Source organism: Balaenoptera borealis, assembly GCF_965194805.1.
Source record: "Balaenoptera borealis genome assembly, chromosome: 8".
NCBI classification, from domain to species: Eukaryota; Metazoa; Chordata; class Mammalia; order Artiodactyla; family Balaenopteridae; genus Balaenoptera; species Balaenoptera borealis.
Window position 1 is genome coordinate 119,810,532 of NC_138865.1, and position 22,507 is coordinate 119,833,038.

Here is a 22,507-nt window from a genome sequence, read left to right on the forward strand (position 1 = left end):
GGAGACCAGCAGCTCGAGAGGGCAGTAAGTCCACCAGCAGGGTGACTGGTCGTCCGTTTCCCCTTGAGACCAGCAGCAATGGGGCAAGGGGGGAGGCATGCTGTGTGCGCCCCCAGCCTGTTCTGTTAAGTGTCCCCGGGGAAAGGGCTCAACCACAGCCCAGGAGGAGCTGATTTCCCGGGTGGGGTGTGCACCCCTGGGGTGACCGGAGGGGCCGCTGGACCAAGGCTTGTGCAGCAGGAGCCTGGCACTCGTGGCCCACGCTGCAGCTGCGTCTCTCTGGCAACTGCTCCGGACAAGAGGAGCCCGCTGTGCAAGGTCATCCCTCCCTGGGCCACCCACATCCAGTGACTTGTCAGGCAGGATGCGGAGTCTCGGCCCCTTCCCTGGAGGCCGCCACCCGCTCCAGCGCTCCCCGTGGGGTGCGCTGCGGCCCTGGCGCCACGGCTCTACAGCCCATCTCTCCCTCTGCCCAGGCCCGTGCTCCTCGCTCTTTTAGGCCTTGGTCCCCGAAGCAACCCCCCCCAAACCATCTGCGCATAATTCTGTATTTCCAAGGCTTCCACAGAATCCATCTTCCACTCGGAAGTTCAGACTCCGGCCCCAGAGTTGCCACGACCAGGTGTAGAGGGAGGGGTCCCGAAGCTGCACCCTGCATGGGTGGGGCGGGGAGGCGGGCACGGGCACTTGGTAGGCAGCTGTCCCTGACGGTCCCCCAGACCTCCCTCCAGCAAACGGGGGCAGGACAGCACCAGGAGCCTTGTCCCGAGGCGAGTGTGCTTTTAATTAGCTGTACAAGAAAGTCATAGGGATTAACTGTCCATTGACTGCCTTTCAAGGGGGTGTTGGAAGAATTTGCTGCGCGTAAACTAGCCGTGGAAAAAAGCACTGCCGCTCCGTGTGCACGTGGGATTCTTGACCGGGATTTGCAACACGGGCGGGAGCCAGGCTTAGATCCCTCTAGGAAAACATCTGAGATTCTACTGAAAACCAGTGAGAAAAGAAATCCATGTACACACCAGGCAGCCTCATGCTGGAAAGAAACTCAGGCCTGCCTGGATCTATACAGACTGGAGATGAACTTTCTAAAGTGTGGCATTGAGAGGGTGAGAAGCAGATCCTCTGGGCATTTAGAGGGGGAGAAGCAGATGCTGCAGAGTCTGGTAGTTTTCAAACAGTGTTTTCTGGAGCCCCAAGGGGTCCACTGGGCCTCAGAGGCTGCCCGCGGGGTTGGGGGTACTCTCCCCCAGACAACGCCGAGAGCATCCCACCTCAGTCCATTTCACCTCCTGGGCTCCCACAGGGACTTTCTGTGACAGACGCCGAGGAAACTTAAAGACATGCTGGCACATAACGACAGCCCCGCTCTCGCGAGGTCCTGTCGGAAACGGAGAAGCAAGACAGCGGTGCCTCTGCAGCCACATGCCAGTCGGGTACTGAACTGCCCAGTTCCACGTAGGCAGCAGCTGGGACCACGTGGTGGGGGAAGGGTAACCATGGCAACCTCCCCCCAGTCATCGCTAAGTAATTCCTCCACAATGTACAATTGCTCTGTTTATAGGAAGAATGCTGACCATATATTCTGGTTTTCCATGAACAATACTTCACTAGGAAAGAATGCAGAACCCACCAGAAGGAGCTCACGTTGCACTTTTCCCAGTCAACCAAACCTCTTCCTGGTCCTTGGGGAATATGATGGATGGGGTTCCATCGGTCTCCCTGCAACCCGAGAAGATGTAGACTGCCCGGCCTCGGATTCACTGCCCAGAGGAGGGTCCCCATGTGTCAAACCACGGATGCTTCCCACCTGAAAACCTCCTGAAGACATAAGGGGCAGTGGACTGTGCCAGCCGCGGGTCTGGAGTCTGTAATCGGGCCAAACCACCACAGCACTGGTTCTTCAGAATGAAAATTCAGCCCGTTGAAGCACAAGGGAGTTTGGCTTCTCGCTGGCTGAGGCCACAAACGCTGCTCTGTGACTTCAGCTGAGTCTTCGTTCTCTGGAGAAGGCACACACGCTCGCGTCCTTGCGACATGAAGTTCAAATTTAGGAGGGAAAGATGAGTTTCAGATGCTAAAAATAATCTATGGGTTCTTTTCGAGGAAGAGAATCAGCCCTGCTGTTGGGCCCGCCTTGGGAGAAATGTTTTCACTCCCCATTCCGTCTTTGATGCATGTGGCAGCCATGTCGTTGGTATTCCAAACGAGGCCTGTAATTTCCTGTGACCTGGAAATCCAGATGTTCCCCGGTTTAGACTTTACCGCTCAGAACAATGAATTTTACTAAAATGCACCCTGGAACTTTTTTGAAACTTTTTTTAATGGGATGCGCATGATGGAAAAGTGCAGAAATCAACAAAGTGTGGCTCAATGAATGATCACGGAGTATGTGCCCAGGTGTCGACAGCCAGGTGGTGGCCGTCGTGGAGCCCACCTTCTCCCTGAGAGCCCGTGAGCCCCTCCCACCTCTGTCCCTTCACCTGTGCCCAGAGTGGCCCCCACTGCCTCTAATGACGCCTTAAGTGAGATTCATCTGTGTCGCCAGGTACGCTCTTGTTCCCATTGCTGTGTAACCACATCGAGGCCTTTCTTAAAAAGAAAAGAAAATTAGTTTGTTATTTGAAGGGGAAACCTTCCCCGGCGGGAGCTCTGGGTGGGAGGAACGTTGGCTCTCCCGGCCCACCCTCCATCAATGGCACCCATGCGTGACTCACCGCTGGTGTTTTCAGGCTGCCTCCAGTGAGCTGGCGAAGGAACCTCAGTTATTAAAGGCTGTGCTAATTACAAGCGCCTCCCGCAGATGGTCCAGTGCGGGGTAATCCTTTCCTTTCCCTGTCCCGAGTTTCTACATTTTTTAATGAGAGGAGGCAGAGAGCTGGTCTAGGATGCAAAAGATAAGCTGTTCTCCCAACTTCAAACACCCTCCCTTCATCTGGAGCCTAGACGCCCCACCCAAGCCCGGTCCTCTGCAGAGACAGTACCCAAGAGATACACGGGCTTGGCATCCACCCTGCCCAGGGCCTGGTCACAAAATCAGTGGACGATATCGGCCACTTTCCTATAAAGAAACAAAGCCAGCAAGAATACGTAAAGGCAGAACAGAACCTATTTACAAAACACTAAAACATTCCAAAATAACAAAAATGCACAGGATCTATAAGAGGAAAACATTGAACCTAAGTTCTATAAAATAAGACAAAAATGGAAGAGGAAACTCTTCGTGGATAGGAGGCATATTAAATATAAGACTGTCATTTCTTCCTGAAATTATCTATTCATGGAACTGAATCCTCAGTAAAATACCAGTAGTATTCTCCACGGTGGTGTTGCAGGGAATTTAAGAAATAATTTTTCAGTTCAAATAAAATAATGAATTCATGAGGACAGACTAGAAATTTCTGCTTCAGTACTGAAGTCACCAAAGCAGCCCTCTCCGACATTAAAGCCACCACATTTAAAACAGCTTGGTGCTGGCGATGTCAGCCCATCGGTGGAACGGAGCAAATCCAGAAATAACCCCAGAAAGACATGTGGGCTCTTAGAAGATGATAAATTGGAGGGAGAAGATGGAATGTCCTGTAAATTATGGGCCCGCAAATGACTAGTCATTTGGAGGAAAAAAGCTTAAGGAAGAACTCAAGTCCTACTCTCTCCTTGCACCAAAACAAATTCCAGAAGGACGGAGTTTTAAACATGAAAAATAAGACCATAAAAAGTAGGGGCAAAATCACACATGGATCTATAATACAGTCTTGGAGTGGGAAAAAACATTCTAGACAGTACCCAAAAGAAGTTATATCAGAGAATATTGACTGATTTGAATACATAAAATTGGAAGGTTCTGCAAAGCATACACATGTACACATATATGTGCATATGTATGTCCGTATAACACACAGATGCTACAGATGCTATTACATACGCATGTGTATGTACACATACACATATCTATGTAAGTATCTCACATACATATCCAAATTCAAAGATAATCTAGGCAAAAAACAAAAACAAAAACCTGCTACAGGATAGACCAAGGCTCAATTCCTCAATAAACCAAGAGCTTATACAAATCACAAAGCCTCCAATTATATGAAAAGATGCGAAACCCAACTCAAGTTATTTCTGAGCTATTATATTGGCAGAAATGTGGACGTTTTCAATACCTGGCATTGGCGAGGGTTCGGGAGAAGAGGCGGCCCGAGGCCCCGGTGCGACGCCAATTCGTGTTCTTGTCGGCGGGGCACTCTGCTCGCCCCAATCGACACTCAACACGCACATTCAGCCTCTCAGTTAGGAATTCCGCCGCACGACTTTACTTACTTTTAAGGAAGTAGGCCAAGATACACACAAGAGAGTGTTTACAGCCCCATTGCTTGTAAAGGCAAGAACACTGCAAACAACGGAAGTGTTGCCCCAGCACTGAGGCACTAGCCGTGGGAGCTGCTCTAGACGCTTCCCCGTGACCTAGACACCCTCATCATCCTCGTGATGCAGACAAGGAAACCGAGGCACAGAGAGGTTGGGTCACTGCCCAAGGTCACACAGCAGGTGAGGCCTGGCACGGAACCTGGCACGTGGCGGAAGCCGCTTCCCGGCAGCCAGTGCTGTCCTTATCATGGTGGGCATGAGGGGCTCTGGCTAACGGTTTATTTCTTGAAGTGGTTTGTGTCATCCTTGCAAAACGTGTGAGGCTGATTCTGCTTACCCAAGCAGTCTAACAGCAAGTTGTAGGGTGGACCTGACTGGCTGAGCAGTCCTGTAAAACAGGAAGATCTGGTGACTCCGCTGTGTCCGGGGAAGACCATCACCACCCTGGAGGCCACAGGAAGGTGCCAGGGTCCTGGAAAGGGGTCCAGAGCACCCGCGGGCTCCATGGATGCTGGACAAGGGCTTTTCCCTCCCAAGCAACGCGGCAGCCCCTCCTGCCTGCTGGGGCCCAGCCAGCCTGGCCAGGCAGCGCTTCTCCCCCGCACGGAACATTGCTCCCCGACGAGGCCACGGGGCTGCGAGCCACACTCGGCCACTTCCAGGAAGTCATCTGAAGCCAGTCATCAAGGCTGGGAGGATCCCCCTCCTCTGGGTTCCGGCTCTGGAGCCGCTCCAGACGCGCTCCCCACACCCTTGGCAGAGGTTCAGGGGGGATTTTTCCCTCTAGTTGAACCAGAGAATCTACAGGGGGCTTGTCCTGCAGATGAGGTGTGGGTCCCTGGGGCACTGCAGGCCAGTGTGGAGGTCACTCTGAGGGCAGGGCCTGGGGCGGGGGTGGCCTCAGTCCCCAGGAAACTAAGAACAAGGTATTAACAAATGTCTCCCATGGCACATTCTTGGGTCCTTCCACCACCCCCAGACCATCCCAGGGTCCTCACCAGCTGTAAGGGGAGGCCTCTAGGGCCTGCTTTAGGGGCCCTAGAGAGAGTGGCCTGGCCCAATAGCGGGGAGCACAGGGCTCGTTCTCCAGACAACTGGTCACCCTTCGCACCACGCATGACTCGCCCGGCCCGGGAGAGGGGCCAGCGGGGAAGGGGGGCTGGACCGCCCAGCTGGGAATGACGAGCAGTGGAATCTCCGCTCCGTTGATAAGGAAATAATTCTCCATCATCGTCTCTGGTTCAGCCGCGATCACCTTGTGCGTTACAGCTGACGTTCCTTCAGGAAAACCAAAGTCAAGGACAGTGAGAGGTGGAGGGGCCTGGACGTAGCCATTCGCTCCAGGAGCCGTCTGGGCAAGCTCCCTTCCCGCTCGGTCCTCAGTTTCCCCGAATGAGGGGTGGCCTGGTTGAGAGTTCTCAGAGATCCTTTCACCTGGACCTTCTGGGCCCCCAGGGCCTCTCTGGACATCTCCATGGGCTGGTGGGGTCCACGGGGGAGAGAGCACAGCTGGTCACAGTGAGGCCATGGGGGGACAGAGAGGAGGCAGGTTAAAGGGGAGCAGATGGGCAGGGGCGGGGGAGGGAACACCGTGGCAGGTTTGGGCAGCATCTGAGGAGAGAGCGTCAGCAGGCCCAAGGCTCGCGGCCCTGGAGAGGGGGCCTGGGCCTGGGCAGCAGGCAGACGTGCCCCTAGGTGAAGCCCCGGAAAGCCCAGTACGGCCAGAGGGGGACAGAGCAGCCCCGGGCCCAGCCTCAAGGCCCAGTCCCTTCTCCTACAGCCACAGCTCGGCAGCAGCTGTTTGTATCTGAGACCTCCTCCACCGCCCCCGCCTCCTTTGCTTCTTGCTCCAGTTGGAATTTCGTTCCAAATGGTAAATATTTTATTTCCATCTGTGAGGCTCCCATGCAGATGACTTTAACGTGGAAAACACCTTTTGCTCTTCAATCCAGCACAGGAGTCTGTAGTCCAGAAGATGAGTTCTTTGTGCAGCCAGAGGGCAAGCTTTTGGCAAAACACTCCGCCTTCCTCTGGACCATGATAAACCAAGGGAATTGCTCCCCTGGCCCCTCCATCAAGGGCCTGCCTGGGGGCTGGTAGATGACATCTCCGGGGTAAGGAAGCAGGGAGTCCACTTCGGAGTTTTTGTTTCAACCCCGCCTGGCTCAGTGTTGGCACACAGCTCTCTAAGACCCCTCCACTGGGTGGAGAACAGGGGTTCCCACTGTAGACTTGGGGAGCCACTTCCTAGCTGAGTGACCTTGGGAAAGTTACTTCCCCTCTCTGATCCTTGCTTTCCCCTCTGTAAACTGGAGGTGAGAATGGAACCTTGTCCACAGTTTGTTGCAAGCGTGGAATCAAATGATGCTTACAGAGTGCTTAGCGCACTGCTCAAGCTATTGCAATAGAAGTGGCCAGAAATGTGGCGTCTTAGAAATTTAGTCCACCCCTTCAGCTTACAAAAACATGCTTGGATTGCTAATTAAAGTAACAGCTGCTGGGTACTCCAGGGGCTGCTGGCACATCAGGGATGCGTGCTGAGGCCCAGAGCAAACCCTGTGCTTGTACCAGCACAGGGTTAAAAGAATGTATTAAAAGAAGATCAACCTGTTGGGTGTCTCTCTCCCCACGAGAGCAAATCAAGTCACCGCTTGACTGCAGCTGCCCTGAGCGTGGGGCCTCACGGGTCTGCCCCCAGCACTGCGTTCCCAGGGGCCCTTTACAAACGGAGGATGGACGGGGCCTCTGCAGTTCACCCCTGGACCCACTGGCCTCTCAACAGAGTTCACACCCGAGAACAGCTGCTCGTAAATGCGGTTTTCATTAATTTCCTGGAAGATGCAGTTTTAATTTCCACATGATGGGTCTTGGGAGACCTGGGGAAGGAGGACCCAGTGCAGAGCTGGCCTCCGTGGTCCCTGGCACCCTTGTTTATATTTATTCCCACATTTGTTTCATCGTCTCCAGTCCGTGCCCAATGTTCTGGCTCCGAGGGGAAGGGGCCAAGCCCATGAGAAAGTGCCCCATGTACTTTCCTGGGGGGAGGATCCCCCCAAGAAACTTGAACTTGCAGCAGCTCAAAGGGGGGCGGTGTTGAGACCCCACAAAGGACAGTGAGGCCCCTCCAATGGGTGGACATCACGTCACACCTCTGGAATGTTCTTCGAGCAGTCCCAGAACATCCATTCCAGGGAGGGGACCACTGTGGTCCAGGAAGCCCGGGAAGGAAGACAAAACGTGCAGCAGAAACGCCGCGTCAGGATGGACACACGGTCTGCCCAGTTCCAAGTCTTCAGAGTGTTTTATTTTCTTCAGGATCCCATGAAATCTCTCATACACAATAGGACACAGGGGTCATTTTCGGAGTGAGGCCAGGGTGTGGGCGGGATGAACTCATGCGCTGGGAGTGCTGGGATCCCGGACACGGAGGAACTGCCCAGCCCGGGCCCCCGTGAGTGGAGAGGGCGGCCGGGCATCGCCCCAGGCAGGGTTGCCGGTCCCTGCGGCCTCCCTGCCGACAGGTTGAGGGCTGCCAGCTCCTTCGTCTGCTTCGAGATGTTGCTTCCATCCAGCCGAAGCACACGGGGGCCGGGGATGGCCGAGCAGGGTCCTGTCTCTCACTCCCAAGCAGTTTAAAGTGTTATAGGAGGACAGCTCCTGCTGCCCTCGCGCGGGGACTCTGCGCCAGACGCGGCCACCCTGACTGTGTGACGGGGGACAGTTCATGCATCCTGCCTGCCTCAGGTTCCTCGTCTGGGAAGTGAAATTCGTAAGGGCACCCGTCTCACGGGACCACCGCATCCTCAAGGAGCTAAAATTTGCCGAATGTTTAAAAGCAGTCAAGGGACACGGCGAGTTCTCCAGAAGTGCTGGTTGAATTAAGAAGATGCATAAGAAAGGAGGCCAGGGCTTCCCTGGTGGCGCAGTGGTTGAGAATCTGCCTGCCAATGCAGAGGACACAGGTTCGAGCCCTGGTCTGGGAAGATCCCACATGTCTCGTGGAGCAACTAGGCCCGTGAGCCACAATTACTGAGCCTGCGCGTCTGGAGCCTGTGCTCCGCAACAAGAGAGGCCGCAACAGTGAGAGGCCCGCGCACCTCGATGAAGAGTGGCCCCCGCTCGCCGCAACTAGAGAAAGCCCTCGCACAGAAACGAAGACCCAACACAGCCATAAATTAATTAATTAATTAATTAAAATAATAATAATAATAAAGAAAGGAGGCCAGATCTAGGAGGAGGAGGGTGCCCGGCACCGTGGGAGGCCAGGGGGCCTCATCTCCCAGACAAGGAACCGAGGAATCGGAGAGCCGGGGGCCCAGCTGGTGGGCAGGAGCGGCCTTGAACCGGACATTCCAGGAAGGAGCAGTAAGGCAGCCCTACTCCCCAGCACCAGTTACCTCCAGGGTGGAGGGAGAGGGCATGGGCACTCCCAGCGTGGAGGTGCCCACTCTGCCTGCCCTGGGCAGCCCTGCGGGGGCACATCACTGCACGAACATCTGTGGAGCTTCACCAACAGCCCAGCAACGTCCTGGCCTGCAGGTCCTGTCTTTGGACCTCAGATGGGGTCCCTGCTCCAATAATCAGGGTGCTAAAGCAGCACCCCCAACCCCAGGACGCCCCATCCATGTCCCCAGACCCGCCCAGCTCGCCAGGGGCCCTGTTCCAGGCTGAGAGGCTGAGTCCCAGCTTCCCCGAGGCAGCTCACCCCAGGCCAGTGCCACCAGCAACTTCCAGCCGGCTCTGTCCCCGCCTCACCTGCTCCCCTCGGGCCCCAAACGCAGCTTGCTTTTGTTGTTTGTTTGGGGACTTTTGAGGGCATATTTTTAAGTGTCAAAAATTTACACATTTAAGTGTAAAATATTTCAAACACATCGGAAAGTACAGAGCAGCCCTGTCCAGTAGTTCTTTCTGTGACGGGGGGATGTCCTACCTCTGCCCGTGCAATTCAGCAGCCACTGGACAGACACACGGGGCCTGGGGCACTGGAAACGTGACCTGCCTGCCTGGGAACCTTCAGGTGGAATCTAATTCGATCTCAATTCACGGCCATGACTGGCTGCCACGCGGGACAGCACTGGCTTAGAGGAGATGGCTCAGACACCACGAATGTCAACGTTCATGAAGTTTCTGTGCAATTTTAGTTTCTCCAGAAACAGAGCCAGAGACAGGGATTGGAGGGCAGGTTGTTCATTTGGAGGATGGAGAGAACGCTGGGGGCGGGGCGTGGGCCACAGGAAAGGGGAGTCACCAGTTAAGAGCACCCCCTCCAGGTGGACACATGAGGACTGGCCCGGGCACACAGCGTTGTCACAGCAGCGGTGCCGTGCTGGATGGATGAACCACGCGTGGGCACCCACACAACGGAGTGTCAGTCAGCCGTGCAAAGAGGTGAAGTGCTGACATGCTATACTCGAGCCCCGAAGACATGGTGCTGAGGGGAGAAGCCAGACATACAGGGGATGAGGGGGAGTGATGGGTACAGGATGTTATTCGGCTGAGGGAAATGTATCCCAGGTAGATAGAGGTTACCGTCGGACAACATTTGAATGTACCAAAGTCCACTGGACTGTTAACCTCTCTGCAAAAAAACACACAAGAATGTGTGAAGTCAGTTCTCACAGCAGGGGACTGGGGGTGCAGTCCTGCAGGGGCATGCTGGGAAAATGGTCCAGAAGTAACATCCCCAAGGGGAGGGAGCTGGGGTATTTATACACCACCTCCCCCCAGCCCGTCATGATGGCCAAGCAGCCCTGGGGGCTGAGCTGTCTGGAGGACGCTGAGGGGGAGGGTTGGGGGGACATGGGGGGGCACAGATGCTGCTTCTCCCGTTTTTATAATAATAATAATAATAAAACAGCCCCTCTGTGCACCGCCTGCATCCCATCCCACCCGCCCCCAGAGATCATCTCTCTCTTCTTTTTTTTTTGGCCACGCTGCGCAGCTTGCAGGATCTTAGTTCCTCGACCAGGGACTGAACCCAGGCCCTCGGCAGTGAAAGCACAGAGTCCTAACCACTGGACCACCAGGGGATCCCTGAGACCACCTTTCTCTTGAATGCCAGGTTGATCATTCACCTGTGTGATGGGGAGAACGATGTCCCCCAAAGATGCTCTAATTCCCCAAACCTGGGACTCGGTTATCGGAGAGGACTATGCAGATGATTAAGTGAAGGATCTGGAGATGGAGCTTACCTTGGATGATGGGGCTGGGTCCTGTGGTGTCACAAGGGTCCCTACAGGAGGGAGGCAGGAGGTCAGAGCGGAGAGAAGATGTGATGACAGAGGCCAAGGTCGAGGAGGGAAGACGCTGCCGGCCCCGAAGCCGGAGGAAGGGCCGGGAGCCGAGGAACAGAGGCGCCTCCAGAGCTGGGACATGCTGGGCGCCCGATGCTCCCCTGGAGCCTCCGGAAGGACCCAGCCCTGCTGACACCTGGACTTCAGTCCAGTGAGACGGCTTTTGGACTTCTGACCCCCAAGACTGTAAGATCATACGTGTGTACTGCGTTAAGCCACCAAATCTGTGGTCATCCTACAGCAGCAGCAGGTGTGGCATTTATGGAACGAGCATTGATTATCCATCTGTCTCCCACTTGCCTTTGTCCCTCACTTATGTTTTATAATCATCCCCGCTGATTCATGGAAGCATTATCCATCCTTGTACTGCTGAGTAACATTCTGCCACACGGATCCACCACAATTCATTTGTCCAGATCCCTGTCGATGGGTTTGGAGCTGTTTCCACGCGTTGGCATTCTTAGCGGACTTTTATAAACGTTCTTTGCCCTCTTTCCTGTTTTGTAGGGTTTCTCTGGACTCATACGTCCGGTGTTTATTTACTCAGCAAAGGCTTCCCGAGCATCTGTACTCGATGCTACTTACTAGGAACACAGCCGGGCAGGGCTGGGCTCCAAACACAGCTGGTCCACCAGCCACAAGCCACAGAACACAAGTCAGGCTGCAGGGGGCTCCCTGGCGCCCCTCCGCCAGGCACCCCGTGAGAAGGAAGTATCCTCTTCTCCATCCCCCCCCAGCAACCCCACAACCCCCCAAGAAACCCTTCCTGCCTCCCTCAGTGCAAGCTAAGCCTCCTTCTGTGTGCCCTGGGGCAGGCAGGGTGGGAACCGGCTGGTGGTTTGGAACCCGCTGGTCTCGGCATCTGTGCCTCTGCCCTGGTTACAAGACGAGTGGCGGGCCATGCTGAGCACACACGTCAACGCCGTCAGACCACCAGCATTTCAGGAGGGGCACTCAGTGCCCTAAGGACGTATCATCAGGTGTGAGGTACGATGTCATCACAGAGGCTGCCCCAGGCCTCCCTGTATGCGCCAGGCAAGGCGAGCCCCTCTCTGCAAGCCTTCTCTGCAGGATCATCACAGTGAGGCTAGCAATTTCCCCATCTCACAGATGAAGAGGCTGAACTTACAGAGGATTGGTCCCCCGCCCAGGTAAGCCCAAGGTGGGCAGAACGTCCACTGCAGGGCCTTCGAGGTCTTCTGCCGGAGGAAATTCCACCTCTTCTGGGAATGCCCTGTTTGGATCATCCTGTAGATGGAAGGCCCCTAAAGGGAAAGCCAGTCTTTCTGTAGTCAGGACCCAGGCCAGGGGCTCTGAGTCTTGGTTGTGCTTAGAATACAGGGACCTGATTTGAATCCGGAAATCATTCCTTTACTTATCAAAAAAAAAAAAAAAAAAAATCTACTGAGCTTTGCCATGTGCTGGGCGCTGGGCTTGGCGTGGGGCTGGATCAGTGGATGAGACAGTGGGGGGCCACGCCAGTCGGAACCTGCAGAGGGTCTGATTTCCTACTCGCCTGAGTCAGGGCCCCAACAGGAGGCAGGTGCTCTCTCAGGTCAAGATCATTCAAAGAGGGTTTATTCCCAAAGGGACGATTGCAGTGGTGCAGGAGAAGGGGTGCCCTAGGGACAGCACGGTGACTGGGGGCTGTCATCCCAGCCCCCAGGGAGGAGGGGAGGTAGTTTCCAGACCCCACGTGGAGAAATCAGCCTGGGAGGAGACGCACGGCCAGCAGAGACAACCTCGGGGAGAGGGGCGGGTCACACAGCCTGCCTACTCCCCTCTCTCCTTTCTTCCCACCCCCACCCAGCGGCTGAGCCCAACTGGAAGCCAGAGGAGCAAGGTGCCTTTGATATGGTCTACCCAGGACCACCCTCAGGACAGAGAGCTGAGGGGAGAAAGGCAGACCGTGGGTATAGAGGGGCAAGCAAAACACCAACAAATGTAAAACGGTGCAACCACCATGGAAAACATAAAGCTAAATGTAGAGTTTCCAGATGACCGAGTGATTCCACTCCTGGGTACAGACCCAAAGGAACTGGAAACGGGAACCCAAGTCCAAGTACACATAGGCTCACAGCAGCACTTCCCACAACAGCTAAAGGTGCAGATGCATGCACCCACCAGCAGAGGAAGGCTAAACAATACGTGGTTCATCTATACAGTGGAATATTATTTAGCCATAAAAAGGAATGAAGCACTGATTCGTGCTACCACATGGATGAACCTTGAAAACATGATGCTAAGGAAAGAAGCCAGACACAAAAGGACAAATATTGTACATGAAATATTGAGAAGAGGCAAATTCATAGAGACAGAAAGTAGATTGGAGGTTACCAGGGGCTGGGGGAGATGGGAGGTTGTTACTTAGCAGTGACAGAGTTTCTGTTGGGGTGATGAAAGTGTTTTGAAAATAAATAGTGGTGATGGTTGTACAACATTGTCAATGTAATTAATGCCACTAAACCGTGCATTAAAATGGGTGAGCTTTTTGGTATGTGAATTATATCCCAATAAAGCTGTTTTTTAAAAAAACATCAGACGCATTCCACTCCCCTGCCCCGCAACACTCACCCAGTCCTGTCCTCCCTCTGGTTGAAAAGCTCATGTCCCCAGCACAGAGGATGGACCATGTCCCAGGAGCTGCCACATCATCGTGGGCAGTGTCAGTATGATTGCCGGACACACTACCCCCTGAAATGTGCAGCCAGCTGCACCAGTGCTTTTCATGCAGGGCAAATTGAAAGGGGCAGGGGAGACAGGAACAATGTGGGGCTTTCTTCCACCTAGGGCTCCATTGCCCCTTGACCTCTGCATGACCTCTGCTGGTGGGGTGACCCAAGACTTCACTTGCCAAGGATCCGGGTCCTTGGCGGCCCTGCCTTTGTCTTCTTCCCTTGTGAGGAATTTCTTATGTAAACAGCACAGCCTAGGTTTGATATATTTCACCAATCTGTCAGCATCTTTTAACTGGTAAGTTTTGTCCTGCTACGTTTAGTGTGATGACGGGTGTAGTTGAAATCACTCTGTCTTCCTTGTGCTTGCTATCCAACCTGACCCGTCCAGGCTCCCTGCCCAACCCTCTCCTGCCTTTCAATGGACTGACGTTCTCTTCAGTTCTGTTTTTCCCCTCTGCTGCTTTTTCCACTCTATTTGTTTTTAGCAGTTATCCTTATAGGTTTGACGTGCCTATCTAAGCTGAAAATTGATTTCTCTACCTTTCTCTGAAACAAGGAGAGGAAGCTAAAACACTTTCACTCCTATCAACCGCTCCCATCTTTCTTGTTATTCTTGGCTGGTATTTGAGTTCTATCTTCTTCATCCCTCAAATGAGATTTGTTTTCTACAGTCACAGTGGACAAGGCTGGTGTTGGGCTGGGTCTCTTCTTTTCACCATTTCTTCCAACAGCAGCACCAGTCTGGCTGAATGCATGTGTGCGTGCGCAGGCGTGTAGGAGTGCCCTTGGGACAGTGGTGGCCACTTTGCCTGCAGGGGATGCAGGTTGTGCCCAAGCCCCCCCCGCCCCTCCCTCCCTGACCTCCAAGCACAGCCTCCCTCTGTGTTTGGTAAACATGTGAGAAACTCTAAACAAAACATTTGCAGACCATTCCTTCTGGCATCTCCTTCTCCCTTTGGATCATTCTCTTTCCTCCTGAATCATATTTTTTCTGAGTCTTTTTCCTGAGGGTCTGTGGGGACACTCTAACTCAGATCTTGTTTGTCTGACATTGTCTTTATCCACCGGTTTTTAAATGGCATTTCACGGGTACATGATGGGTGGAAGGGGAGTGTTGTTTGGGGAGCACTTTGGAGATGCCTTCCTGTTGCTGTTCTTTGAGAGTTTGTTGTCATTATGATTGTCCTTTGATGGGGAATCAGTCTTTTCTGTCTGTCTGATGACATAGGACCTTCTCTTAGTTCATAGCCCCAGTGTGCTATCGTGTGCCTGGGGTGGCTTACCTCTCGTCACCCAGCTTCCCGAATCTGAGGACGCATGCCTGTCATCAACTGTAGCCCCTTCTCAGCTGTGAGCGCTTTGATCACAGCCCCTCTTCCGTCTTCTACTTCCCTTCCTCCTGCCCCCAGGACGGTGGTCCCCTCCCGCCCTGAAGCTGGCTTGCGTGGCTTCCAAGACTGGGTCACAAAGGTCATTGCAGCCTCCCCAGCTCTCTGGGGAAGCAGCCACCACGCTACCTGCCCCTGTGAGGACACCAGCGCAGCCCCACGGGGAGGCCCCCCCCAATTCTCCTGCCAGGCGAGTAGATCCTCAGGATGCAAATGTGCAGTTGCCTAGGAACGGGATGGGGGAAGGTGGCAAAATGGTTCCCCCTGCACACACAGACCTCCCTTGGCCCCGAGCGTCTGCCTCAGCGTTCTCTCCTCCAGGAAGTTTCTGGAACGTCTGCAGCCACTTGATTCCCCCTTCTCTGGGCGTCTTGCCCTCTTCCAGGCCTATCACTTTCAGTGCATGTCCTGTTGTGTCATAAGCCCAACATTTCTTTCATTTGAGTTTCTTGATTCAAAGTCCACAGATTATCAGATTATTTCCTTGTCTCCCTCGGGGTGCCCAGTTCTGGGCCTTAGATGATCCAAAAGCTCCCTGCTCCCCGCAGGAGGCCGGGGGAGATTTCTTGGAGAGTCCACGGCCCGAAAACAGATTCCCCCCCCCCACCCTGTGGAGATCACGCTGCTGTCCTCACCACGAGGGGCAGCTGTATAAAGGGCTTCCTACCGCCGCGGGATCCCCAAGGGCAGGGATATTTTGGTCTCATCATTACCAACACCGTGTCCCCCACGCAGGCTTGACACCGTAGGGGCTCAGCTTCTATTTTCAGAAGGATACGAATGTGGTTTTCTTTGCCTTTTGGCTGCCGATGGAAGTGTGGAGAGAAAACCCCACCTCCGTTTCATCAGCTGGGAAGGGCTTTTGGTGAAAAGCCCTCTTCCATTCCACCCCATTCCAATGACAGTCTTCCCTGGCCCGGACTTTTGTTTTCTTTTAACATTGTTTTTTACTGTAGTAGAAAACACATAACATAAAATTTACCACTGTAACCACTTTAAAGTGGAAACTTCAAGGGCATTTACAAAATTCACGCTGTTGTGCAACCATCACCCCCTCTGGTTCCAGACATTCGGCCCTGAGTTTTCTTCCTGCTTCCACACTATATACTTTGCTCTACGCATCTCCCGGGAGCTGCCTAAAATCCTCATGGAATGAGGCAAGATTTCCATTAAGAAAATACCTGAATTGCATGGATGAAGTTTGGGCTCTTTTAAACTCGTAACGCTCCTGAGAACGCACGGTGGATGAAGGTGAGCTGGGGGATTCTGCGTTAGCATTGGTCTAGTCGTCCAGCTCTTTCTGAGTTTTGGCAGCCAACGACCTCTTTCCACGACACCACCGGCTCCCAGCTCCTGGGCTCCGGGACCCCTCACTGGCGGCCGACAGCCGGCAGCTGCCCAGGCTGTGGATTCTCTGTTTCCTTGGGTTACACACAAAAGTTTTGTCCCCCTTGGCTCTGTTGATGGCTCTGTGTAACACAAACTGACCAACGCCAGAAGCGACGGCTAGAGCCGGCATCCCGGGGAGGTCGGAGGGCCGCTGCCACCCCGCGCCCCCTGCCCTCCTGTCCTGGCCGCACCCTCGGAGGAGGAGACCGGTGGAGGCCCAACAGCAAACTCCCAAAGGGCAGCAGCCCTTCTCCCTGCCCTCGACCCCCAGGCCGCTGACCTTCTTCGCTCTTGTTCCCTGTCAGGACATCTTTGCCAAACACTGAGTGGAAACATCTGAGCAGCTCTGGCTGCATCTCAAGGCTGGGATTCGAACACGGCTCAGAGCTGCCAGCTGGTCAGTGTATCTCGGGCTGTGGATCTCTGCAGCTTGGCAGTGAGAAGTCTTGGACGAGAGGCCCCAACTCTGCCTTCTCCTGCAGCACGTCTGAACCCAGGCTGGTTCCCTGGAGGAAGAAGGAGAGGGGGAGGGGAGGGCACAGCTGAGGCCTTGGAGATGGAGAAAGCTCCTGGGCCCCTCACCATTCCCTGTGACTCGGTTATCCCAACTGCTCGCTGTCCAGTCAGAAGTGTCCAGAAGGCTGCAGGAAGCGTGAGGCAGGGCAGCAGACCCTAGGCCACCACCCTCAGACCTGGTCCTGCCTCCCTCTGCTGAAGGTCCGATGGGCCGGAAGCAGCTGGACAGCTTGGGAGAATCAGGGAAGGCAGCAAGGCACACAGCACAGAGTGGCGCCAGCGGCCCTGACGGCTGTGTGGGGTCTCCAGCAGAGCCAAGACGGGGCGGTCACATACACCTCAGCAGCACCCAGGCCCCGCCCTGCGGCAAGGAAGGGAGGATCCGGGTCCTGGATGTTCCTGGCACAGCAGAGGGAACCTGGCAAGTGTCCGCTGAAGCAATCTGCCAGCTTCCAAAAGGCCCGTGATGTGATGCCAGGTTGGACAGGAAGTGATCTTATCAGAATCGTTCACTTTCACCTCATCCAGCCTTTGCAGCTGAAGCACAGGGGACAGGGGAACCAAGGAAAATGACACCCGAGGACATCCAGACTAAGACAGACTACGACAGTCCACAAGGCGACCGGCTTGCTCTCCAAAACGTCCATGAGTCAGTGTCCTGGGAAAACATGAAGGGGGCGGGACGTGTTCGTCCGTGAAATAGATCAGAGGCGGAGCCAAACGGGAGATGCGAATTACATTCTAAATCCCAAAACCCAGAAAGCCATAAGGTGCCTCTCTGCACAACTGAAGAAATGAAATATAGACTGAAAGATAGAGTGAGGAGACTGCAAGGTTCTCCAGGGCCAGGACGGTATCATGCTGATGATGGAGCGTGGCCTTCTTTTTAGCGGAGGCAAGCCAAAGGGTTTGGAGGTGAAGCATGGGATGTCTGCAACTTTCTTTCAAATGAGAAGAGAAAAAGAGGGAGGGGGAGGAGGAGTAGAAGCCTCCGGCGTCTATCCATCCATCAGGGTCTGGACAGAAGCACGGACAGCCTGGGTAGCTGAGCACATTATGTAAAGGGACTGGTTCCAAACGTCTGGCCAGGGAGGGGGAGGCTGGGAAGGAGAGCCCAGTGGGAGCTGTTACCCCATCAGCAGGGAGAAGGGTGCTTGAGAGGCCCTGCACGCACACACCCACCTCCCGCCCATGAGGAGGGAGCCGGGAGAAGACCGTCAGGGCATCACTGAGGCCAGGTGGTGGCCGCATGGGCCAGCGTGGGCCTGTTGGGTTTTTTTTTTCCTTTTTGTTTGGAATGTTGAACATTTGAAAACTCTCATAATAGTAAAAAATGGGGGGTGGGAAGGAGAAGAAGGAGGCAGGGAGAAGAGGGCGGACGCCCACCCTGGCCTGAAAGGCGTGGAGGAAAGCCAGTCTGCAGGCCGGGAAGGGAACCTGCAGCTCCTCCCCGCCCGCCCACCTCGGGGGCCCCACGGGCCTCGGGCCGGGCAAGGGGGGCGCAGGCGGTCAGCTCGGGGGAGACGCAGCCCCGCTCCCCGGGAGGCAGAGCGGGCATCTGCCTGCATACCCAAAAATAAATGGGCAAAATGTGAATTACGGGGGTTTCTGGGGGAATAAACAACATTTGGGCCAAAACCAAACTCCGGTAGACATGCTCACACTTATTTAACAGGTTAGCACTGTTTTTCTTGGGAATTGCATGGGTGTGGAGAGTTTCGGAGCTTGACCCGAGAAGCAGTTCCTGCCAGGCCCTCAGACCGACTGCAAGCAGCAGAGCTCAGGAAACTCGGCAAACCCTCAGACCTGCTGAGACGTGTCCCCAGCGATCAGGGCCAGCCCTGCGGCCGTCACACAAACACTAGGAGGACAGGCCAACCCAGGGCCCAGAGCCACCGCCCGGCCCTCTCGCTGGGTCCAGGCCCTGGAGACCCCTAGCCCACGCAGGCCCACGCTGCCCAGCCCACAGCGGGAGCCACGGTTCAGGTTTGTGTCTTGGTTACTTAGCGCCAGGAGCGGTGACCTCATTGGCACAGAGAGAGGACAGAGCCCCCTCCCCAACAAGGTCCTGGGGAGAGGCGGGGCCAAGGCACAAGCCAGTGAAGGCGCCAGGAGGGACCCCCTCAATGTAGGGAGGGAGCGGAGGGGACCCACGTCACCCACCCATGCACCCCTGATGGAATCCACAGACAAAACAGGCTGAGCGCATCGCCCTGGGTCAGGCAGACGTGGGTTGGAACCCAGCACCCTCTTCCTGGCTGTGTGCCCTGGACAGGTCACCCAGCATCTCTGAGCCTGTTTGCTGCTCTGTGTAAAGGGCTTGCTGAGAGCACCCACGACAGAGGCCCATGGAGAACAGCACCTGGGAAGGCGTTTAAAGCAGCTCCTTTCCACCACGAGTTGATTGACTTGGCGTGTAAATGTCCTGGGGCTGCTGTAACAAGTGACCACAAACGGGGGGCTGGAAACAACAGACATTCATCTCTCCCACTTGTGATAGCTCGATGGCTGCAACAACCTCTGTTTACTGATGTGGCAGGCAACATTTTTCATTCACGGAAGAATTATGTGTGAGAGTAGCTGTATCATCTATGCGTTTCATTCCTGGATCATAAAGGAACTGGTAAAAATATTTGTTAGAAAAGGGCTGTTGGGTCTGATGGGGTGAGAACCATATGTCAAAGCAACAGCCCAGGGCTGGAGCTCCAGGGGGGCCGGAGGGGGTGTGGGAAGCAGGACTTGAGCAGGAATCTGAGAAATGGGTCCAAGAGAGGATCCACGTGCAGGGTCCGGCCTGAAGGTTCGTGGAAACAACCGGCCTGCCATGGGTTTGCACCCACAGGGCCCAGGACAGTAAAGGGCACCACCAGCTCAGGCGCACCCGCCCCTCCGAGGGCGTTCTCGCACTTGCTGAGGCTGAGAAGTTGTGCTTCTCACCCGGGAAGAAGAGCAGGATTCAGGCTGAAGCCCGGGTCCTGGGATCCAAGGTGGGGGGCTGGTGGGGGAGAGATGCTGACAGTGAACCCGGGCTGACATTTACCTAAATCGAGAAGGCAAGAAACACGGGGGGACATTTTAGCCTTCCAGGGGGGAAAGATGACAGAATTCTTTCTCTTTTAATAGTCCAAGCACCAAAAAGACACTTTGAACAAAGCCGGGCGAGTCAGAGGGCGGGGGGGCCGACTCACAGGCCAGGGTGGGGGCAGCTCAGCACCCACGGCCCACGGGAGTCTGGGTCAGAAGCCCAGCAGCGGAAGCAAGGGGGTGATGGACCCAGCTCCGTGTCCCCCGAGTCCCCTGGGGACACACAGAAGGGCAGTTAGCGGCTCAGAGCCTTTCAGTCCGTCCAAGGGAAAATCATTTTTTTGGAATGGGTGGGTGAGGAGCGCTATGTACAAAGATGTTCTCAGCCGTATCATTTAGGATAATGAAGAATTCAAAGTATCGAGGAGAGGAGGGGCGTGGTTAGTCTGGGAACTGTCTCTCCGGGGCAACAGCCCACAGACATTTAAATGGCCTGCACTGGGCTTCCCTGGTGGCGCAGTGGTTGAGAATCTGCCTGCCAATGCAGGGGACACGGGTTCGAGCCCTGGTCTGGGAAGATCCCACATGCCGCGGAACAACTGGGCCCGTGAGCCACAACTACTGAGCCTGCGCGTCTGGAGCCTGTGCTCCGCAACAAGAGAGGCTGCGACAGTGAGAGGCCCGCGCACCGTGATGAAGAGTGGTCCCCACTTGCCACAATTAGAGAAAGCCCTCGCACAGAAACGAAGACCCAATACAGCCATAAATAAATAAATAAATAAATAAAAAGAACGTGAATTTCTAAAAAAAATAAAATAAAATAAATGGCCTGCAGGCTGGCTTAGGGGATAATAGTAACTGAAGAACAAGATTAGAGAGGTCCAGCACGACCACCACACTGGGACACACAGAGAAAAGGCCTCCTAGAAGGGGTAGCGCAAATGCAAATGGCAGTCTCTTTCAGGGAATAAAAACATAGGTCAATAGAAAGAGCAGGCAGAGGCCAGGTGGGCGTGGGATGTGTGGGGATGCCGCGTGCCTGGCCACAGGTTCTCCAAACCTGAGGAGCGGGCAGGAGAGTCAGCCCAAACGTGGCACCCAGAGGACCGCACCCCGCCAGAGGCGGCCTGGGCTACAGTCACGCCGTGTTAACGCGCTCTCCCAGAAGGCCCCTCGAGGGTGCATGCCGGCGCCACGGAGAGGCCACTTACCCTGAGCAGTAGCGTCTGTTAACGTGTTATCAACCAGGGGTGTGTAGCAGGTGAGGGGGGGCAGGATCCCCCAGGGGGAGGCTCTGGGCAGGCCCAGCGGGCCCGGGAGGTGAGCTCCGTCTACCCTCCTGCCCCAGCTTCACATCCCCCGCAAGCCGGGCCATGTCCACATCCCCCAGCCACCTCTCCCAGACCTGGTGCTCATCCAGAGACACTGTGACCTGCGGGGGCTCGGCCCTCCCCCCATGTCCTCCCCCAGCTCTTCAAATGTGGGCCCCAGGACATCTGTCATCTCACCAAACCTCCCAACAAGCCGCTAGGAAAGTGTCACCAGCACCACCACCCCCCCCATTTTGTAAGGAAAGGAGATTGCAGCTCAGAGGCTGCTTGTCCCCAAGGCCACACAGTGCAGACGGAAAAGGGCTCAGGACCCCGCTGTCCAGGTCTCCCTACCCTGAGCCAGTAACAGCACGTGGGCAGAGCCAAGAGCATGGCTTTGGGGTCAGCCGGACGTGAGTTTCAGTCTCCACTCTGCATAAGGCCTCTGGGCCTCAGTTTCCTCATCTGTAAAGTGGGGACAGGGACGCCTGGAGGGTTAAAGGTGACGACCTGCTTTCCTGGGCTGGCACGGGGTGGGGCGGTCGCTGTCAGCTCATAACCCCAGGGTCAGGGCCAGAGCTGGAGATCTCAGGCCACTCGACACCTCGGGACTCTCGCCCCATCCGTGCAGGACTTGGTGTGGCCCAGCCTGAGCCCCTTGTCAGCCCATAATCTTGGCCCAGCAGCCCCAGTGGCCCTGCCCTGCCCTGCAGTCCTGGGCAGCAGGAGGGGATAAACCCTCAAGGAGGGGGGCAGCCTCCCCACAGGGCTGGGCCTGGGCCGCAGCTCAAAGAGCCCGGCCAAGCTGGCCTGCCGCCGGCCCTTTAGCAACAGGAGGGCAGTGAGGGGCTGTGGGAGTGGGAGCGCAGCAGCCTAGGCCCTCATCCCAGCAGAAGGGAGACCCCACCCCTGCCCGTCGGCTCAGGCCAGGGTTCCTGGACCAGGCCTCGGTCCCCACTGGGGCCTGGACGGCCACAGCCCTCCTCTTCAGCTGGGGTTCCCAGTCGAGCTGTCACGGTGGCCGGCCGCCAGCACCCGCCAGGCCGCGAGGTCCGATGACATCACTCTGGCCCAGGCAGCGGCAAAGTAAAAACAGATGGCGCCTCGTCCAGGCTTGGACCCGCCTCGGAGGCACCTCGCGAGCGGCCCTCCACTGGGTGGGCCCAAGGTGACCAGAGGTGCCAGGACAGCTGCCCTTACACATCCCTCGCCCCCCTGAGTGGTCACCGCTCCCCGCTGGGCTGGGCCTCGAGGGAGGGTGGGCACCGCCTGTACCTTGTTCACAGGCGTATCCCAACCCCCGACACGGCGCCAAGCACATGGTTGGAGTTCAGGAAATGCCAGCGGGATGAATGAAGGGCCACCAGCTGTCCCGGAGCCGTGGCTGGGGGTCCGAGGTTCCCTCTCCCCCCTCCCCCCGCCCTGGCAGGGTCACCGCCATTCCTCCTCGGTGGGGCTTTGCAGTCTCCCCCAGCTCCCAGCAGCCACCAAAGACCATAGATCAGATGATTGCATCCACATGGAATGTCCAGAAGAAGCAA

General features: G+C 55.6%; 1 long non-coding RNA gene across 1 annotated transcript; it reads right to left on the reverse strand.

The window, feature by feature from the left end:
- Nucleotides 1-634: 634 nt before the first annotated feature.
- LOC309633893 lies at nucleotides 635-19,403 on the reverse strand. The gene is made up of 3 exons (XR_014247746.1): nucleotides 10,560-19,403; nucleotides 2,481-2,845; nucleotides 635-2,227 (listed from the first exon to the last, which is right to left on the reverse strand). It is a non-coding gene; the product is annotated as an uncharacterized lncRNA (long non-coding RNA).
- Nucleotides 19,404-22,507: the final 3,104 nt, after the last annotated feature.